Source organism: Saccopteryx bilineata, chromosome 9 (genome assembly GCF_036850765.1).
Source record: "Saccopteryx bilineata isolate mSacBil1 chromosome 9, mSacBil1_pri_phased_curated, whole genome shotgun sequence".
NCBI classification, from domain to species: Eukaryota; Metazoa; Chordata; class Mammalia; order Chiroptera; family Emballonuridae; genus Saccopteryx; species Saccopteryx bilineata.
Genome location: NC_089498.1, coordinates 22,927,994 through 22,935,140, shown reverse-complemented (window position 1 = coordinate 22,935,140; position 7,147 = coordinate 22,927,994).

The window sequence follows — 7,147 nt, the reverse complement described above, 5'->3', positions numbered from 1 at the left end:
AAGGAGAGAGAGTTGAGTATAGGGGAGGTCTCACAGACATGGGATGTCTGAACAGGGTTGAGAAGGCTGAATGGGAGCACGCTGGAGAGGAGAACATTCTAGAGAAAACAGGACGTATAGAGGAATGGAATGTGAAAAGACATTCTACTATCACTAACATGACATAAAATTTTGGATAAGATATTTATCCTTCCTGACTTTTTATTTATTTATTTATTTATTTATTTATTTATTTATTTGTATTTTTCTGAAGCTGGAAACGGGGAGAGACAGACTCCCGCATGCGCCCGACCGGGATCCACCCGGCATGCCCACCAGGGGCGATGCTCTGCCCACCAGGGGGCGATGCTCTGCCCCTCTGGGGCGTCGCTCTGCTGCGACCAGAGCCACTCCAGCGCCTGGGGCAGAGGCCAAGGAGCCATCCCCAGCGCCCGGGCCATCCTTGCTCCAATGAAGCCTTGGTTGCGGGAGGGGAAGAGAGAGACAGAAAGGAAGGAGGGGAGGGGGGGGGAGAAGCTAATGGGCGCTTCTCCTATGTGCCCTGGCCAGGAATCGAACCTGGGTCCCCCGCATGCCAGGCTGACGCTCTACCACTGAGCCAACCGGCCAGGGCCACTCTTTTTTTTTTTTAATTATTTTTATTTATTATTCATTTTAGAGGAGAGAGAGAGACAGACAGACAGACAGACAGAAGGGGGGGAGGGGCAGGAAGCATCAACTCCCATATGTGCCTTGACCAGGCAAGCCCAGGGTTTTGAACCTGCGATCTCAGCATTTCCAAGTCAACGCTTTATCCACTGCGCCAACACAGGTCAGGCCCTTCCTGACTCTTAAGTTCCACTTCAATAAAAACAAATAGTGACACCATGTAGCAAATAAAATTAATGGATTATGAAGTACCTTAAAGGACAAAATGACACCTTCACACCCTAAAGGTAAATGCTATAACTCAGGTGAGATGTGCTCTTGGAAGAGGCACTTAGCACAGTTTATCCCAATGTTGATTCTGGTTTTGGCTACATGGAATCTTATTCATTCTTACTTCTGACCTCTACCCCTGGCTGTAATAAGTTTTTCACAGAACTGGACCAGCAGGAGGTGGAGGGAGGGGGGAATAATTAATGGACTTTTGATGGACAACAGGTTATTTTTATTTATTTTTTTAATTTTTATTTATTTATTCATTTTGGAGAGGAGAGAGTGAGAGTGAGAGAGAGAAAGGAGGAGGAGCAAGAAGCATCAACTCCTATATGTGCCTTGACTAGGCAAGCCCAGGGTTTTGAACTGCTGACCTCAGTGTTCCAGGTCAATGCTTTATCCACTGCGCCACCACAGGTCAGGCTGGACAACAGGTTAAATGACTGTCAGGAAGAAAATAGCAAACCTATGATCTTGAAATAATTCCTTGGTCATTTGCATCCAGCATAAATCTAGACTTTAATGAGATATGTGATTTAAAAATAAATGGGAATATTATCTGCATAATAGTATTTGGGTATTAACTTATTTGATATGACTATTGGGCATGTTTCTGCAGAAACCATCCCACACCATACTGCTAGAATCTAGCAGCTAAGACTGGCCCAGCCCTGGCCGATTGGCTCAGCGGTAGAGCGTCGGCCTGGCGTGCGGGGGACCCGGGTTCGATTCCTGGCCAGGACACATAGGAGAAGTGCCCATTTGCTTCTCCACCCCCCCCCTTCTTCTCTGTCTCTCTCTTCCCCTCCCGCAGCCAAGGCTCCATTGGAGCAAAGATGGCCTGGGCGCTGGGGATGGCTCCTTGGCCTCTGCCCCAGGAGCTAGAGTGGCTCTGGTCGCGGCAAAGCGACACCCCGGAGGGGCAGAGCATCGCCCCCTGGTGGGCAGAGCGTCGCCCCCTGGTGGGCGAGCCGGGTGGATCCCGGGCGGGCGCATGCAGGAGTCTGTCTGACTGTCTCTCCCCTTTTCCAGCTTCAGAAAAATACAAAAAATAAAAATAAAAAATAAAAAAAAGGCTGGCCCAACACTTCCTGATGTCATTCCCTTGCTCAAAAGTTGTAGCATTCCCTACTGAGTAAAAGATAACATTAAAATGCCCCTAACCCTATATTCAGATTTTCACACGAACCTCCCCAATGTCCCACCACAGCCAGCCTCTTTTTTTAAAAAAATTTAGATATATGCCTGACCTGTGGTGGTGCAGTGAATAAATCATTTGACCTGGAACGCTGAGGTTGCTAGTTCAAAACCCTGGGCTTGCCTGGTCAAGGCACATATGAGAGTTGATGCTCCCTCTTCCTCCTCCACTTTTCTCTCTGTCTCTCTCTCTCCCCCTCTAAAAATGAATAAATAAAATCTTTTAAAAATTTAGATATCGGAGTGACGTCACGGAAATGGCGCCGTGAGCAGCGCGTCCGACAGCTCTCCCCTAAATCACAACAAATTTATCAACTAGAAACAGAAAAATTTATCCTCGGAGCATTCCGGAGTTCCACACAAACTGATAGCAAAAGGACTGTTATCACTTGAATCTGAGAGACGAGGGTGTGGAGGAATCTACCACAGGGACGTTCTTTCAAACCGCAAGGAAGTGCGCCTGTGTGCTATCAATAAGACCACCCTCAGATGCCGATAAGAAAGAGGAAATCGAATATTATGGATACAAAAGAAAGAGAGGTAACACAAATAGATGTGGAAAAATCTATGGAGAAAAGACTTAACATATTGGAAGCCTTGGAGCTAAATGACAGAGAATTTAAGACTGGCCCAGCCCTGGCCGATTGGCTCAGCGGTAGCCCTGGCCGATTGGCTCAGCGGTAGAGCGCTGAAATCTTAAAAATACTCAGAGATATACAAGAAAACACAGAAAGGCAATATAGGGAGATCAGAAAACAACTCAATGAACACAAAGAATATATTACCAAGGAAATTGAAACTATAAAAACAAATCAAACAGAAATGAAAAACTCAATTCACGAGCTGAAAAACGAGGTAACAAGCTTAGCTAACAGAACAGCCCAGATTGAAGATAGGATTAGTGAAATAGAAGACAAACAACTTGAGGCACAACAGAGAGAAGAAGAAAGAGACTCAAAAATAATAAAAAACGAGAAAGCCCTACAGGAATTGTCTGACTCCATCAGAAAGAATAACATAAGAATAATAGGTATATCAGAGGGAGAAGAGAAAGAAAATGGAATGGAGAATATACTCAAACAAATAATAGACGAGAACTTCCCAAGCCTGTGGAAGGAACTAAAGCCTCAAATTCAAGAAGCAAACAGAACACCAAGTTTTCTTAACCCCAACAAACCCACTCCAAGGCACATCATAATAAAGATGACACAAACCAATGACAAAGAAAAAATTCTCAAGGCAGCCAGGGAAAAGAAGAGTACAACATATAAAGGAAGGCCTATTAGATTATCATCAGATTTCTCAGCAGAAACTCTACAAGCTAGAAGAGAGTGGACCCCAATATTTAAAGCCCTGAAAGAGAGGAACTTTCAGCCAAGAATACTATACCCATCAAAGCTATCCTTCAAGTATGAAGGAGATATAAAAACATTCACAAATACAGAAAAGATGAGAGAATTTATCAACAGAAAGCCCCCACTCCAGGAAATACTAAGGGGGGTTTTCCAACCAGATTCAAAGAACAAAAGAAAACAACACCACAAGTAACAGCTCCACCAAGAACACAATAAAACCAAACTTAAACTGTGACAACAAAGGAAAAAAAGGGGGGAGAGGATGGAGATTAACAGTAGCAAAGGACGATGAAGTGCAGAAATACTTATAAGATAGGGTACTACAATGAATATGGTAGGTACCCTTTTCATTACTTAATGGTAACCACCCTTAAAAAAACCACCACAAAAACACTTGACTTAAAAAAGGTAGCAACAGAGGAAAGAAGTATGGAACACAAACAAACAAAAACAAATGATAGAAAAACAAAAGAGAAGAATCAAACTAGATACAAAACTAACAGAAAGCAATTTATAAAATGGCAGTAGGGAACCCACAAGTGTCAATAATTACACTAAATGTAAATGGATTAAACTTACCAATAAAAAGACACAGAGTAGCAGAATGGATTAAAAAAGAAAATCCAACTATATGCTGCCTACAAGAAACACATCTAAGCAACAAGGATAAAAACAAATTCAAAGTGAAAGGCTGGAAAATAATACTCCAAGCAAACAACACCCAAAAAAAAGCAGGCGTAGCAATACTCATATCTAATAATGCTGGCTACAAGACAGAAAAAGTACTCAGAGACAAAAATGGTCATTTCATAATGATTAAGGGGAAGTTGAATCAAGAAGACATAACAATCCTTAATATATATGCACCAAACCAAGGAGCACCAAAATATATAAGACAGCTACTTATTGACCTTAAAACAAAAACTAACAAAAATACAATCATACTTGGAGACCTCAATACACCGCTGACGGCTCTAGATCGGTCATCCAAACAGAGAATCAATAAAGATATAGTGGCCTTAAACGAAATACTAGAACACCTGGATATGATAGACATCTACAGGACACTTCATCCCAAAGCGACAGAGTATACATTTTTCTCTAGTGTACATGGAACATTCTCAAGAATTGACCATATGTTGGGCCACAAAGACAATATCAGCAAATTTAGAAAAATTGAAATTGTACCAAGCATATTTTCTGATCATAAAGCCTTGAAACTAGAATTCAACTGCAAAAAACAGGGGGAAAAACCCACAAAAATGTGGAAACTAAACAACATGCTTCTAAAAAATGAATGGGTCAAAGAAGAAATAAGCGCAGAGATCAAAAGATATATACAGACAAATGAAAATGAAAATACGACATATCAGAATCTCTGGGATGCAGCAAAAGCAGTAATAAGAGGAAAGTTCATATCACTTCAGGCCTATATGAACAAACAAGAGAGAGCCGAAGTAAACCACTTAACTTCACACCTTAAGGAACTAGAAAAAGAAGAACAAAGACAACCCAAAACCAGCCGAAGAAAGGAGATAATAAAAATCAGAGCAGAAATAAATGAAATAGAGAACAGAAAAACTATAGAAAAAATCAATAAAACAAGGAGCTGGTTCTTTGAAAAGATCAACAAAATTGACAAACCCTTGGCAAGACTCACCAAGGAAAAAAGACACAGGACTCAAATAAATAAAATCCAAAATGAAAGAGGAGAGATCACCACAGACATCATAGATATACAAAGAATTATTGTAGAATACTATGAAAAATTATATGCCACCAAATACAACAATCTAGAAGAAATGGATAAATTCCTAGAACAATACAACCTTCCTAGACTGAGTCATGAAGAAGCAGAAAGCCTAAACAGACCAATCAGCAGGGAGGAAATAGAAAAAACTATTAAAAATCTCCCCAAAAATAAAAGTCCAGGCCCAGACGGTTATACTAGTGAATTCTATCAAACATTCAAAGAAGACTTGGTTCCTATTCTACTCAAAGTCTTCCAAAAAATTGAAGAAGAAGCAATACTTCCAAACACATTTTATGAGGCCAACATAACCCTCATACCAAAACCTGGCAAGGATGGCACAAAGAAAGAAAACTACAGACCAATATCTCTAATGAATACAGATGCTAAAATACTAAACAAAATACTGGCAAACCGAATACAACAACATATTAAAAAAATAATACATCATGATCAAGTGGGATTCATCCCAGAATCTCAAGGATGGTTCAACATACGCAAAACGGTTAACGTAATACACCATATCAACAAAACAAAGAACAAAAACCACATGATCTTATCAATAGATGCAGAAAAGGCTTTTGATAAAATACAACACAATTTTATGTTTAAGACTCTCAACAAAATGGGTATAGAAGGAAAATATCTCAACATGATAAAGGCCATATATGATAAACCATCAGCCAACATCCTATTAAACGGCATAAAACTGAGGACTTTCTACCTTAAATCAGGAACAAGACAGGGTTGTCCACTCTCTCCACTCTTATTCAACATGGTGCTAGAAGTTCTGGCCAGAGCAATCAGACAAGACAAAGAAATAAAAGGCATCCATATCGGAAAAGAAGAAGTAAAGCTATCACTTTTTGCTGATGATATGATCCTATACATCGAAAACCCGAAGGACTCCACAAAAAGATTATTAGAAACAATAAACCAATACAGTAAGGTCGCAGGATACAAAATTAACATACAAAAGTCCATAGCCTTTCTATATGCCAACAATGAAATATTAAAAAACGAACTCAAAAAATAATCCCCTTCACGATTGCAACAAAAAAAATAAAATACCTAGGAATAAACATAACAAAGAACGTAAAGGACCTATATAATGAAAATTACAAAGCATTGTTAAGGGAAATCGAAAAAGATACAATGAGATGGAAAAATATTCCTTGTTCTTGGATAGGAAGAATAAATATAATCAAAATGGCCATATTACCCAAAGCAATATACAAATTTAATGCAATTCCCATCAAAATCCCTATGAGATTTTTTAAAGAAATGGAACAAAAAATCATCAGATTTATATGGAACTATAAAAAACCCCGAATAGCCAAAACAATCCTAAGGAAAAAGAATGAAGCTGGGGGCATTACAATACCTGACTTTAAACTATATTATAGGGCCACGATAATCAAAACAGCATGGTATTGGCAAAAAAATAGACACTCAGACCAATGGAACAGAATAGAAAGCCCAGAAATAAAACCACATATATATGGTCAAATAATCTTTGATAAAGGGGCCAACAACACACAATGGAGAAAAGAAAGCCTCTTCAACAAATGGTGTTGGGAAAACTGGAAAGCCACATGCAAAAGAATGAAACTCGACTACAGCCTGTCCCCGTGTACTAAAATTAATTCAAAATGGATCAAAGACCTAAATATAAGACCTGAAACAATAAAGTACATAGAAGAAGACATAGGTACTAAAATCATGGACCTGGGTTTTAAAGAACATTTTATGAACTTGACTCCAATGGCAAGAGAAGTGAAGGCAAAGATAAATGAATGGGACTACATCAGAATTAAAAGTTTTTGCTCAGCAAGAGAAACTGATATCAAAATAAACAGACAGCCAACTATATGGGAACTGATATTTTCAAACGACAGCTCAGATAAGGGCCTAATATCCAAAATTT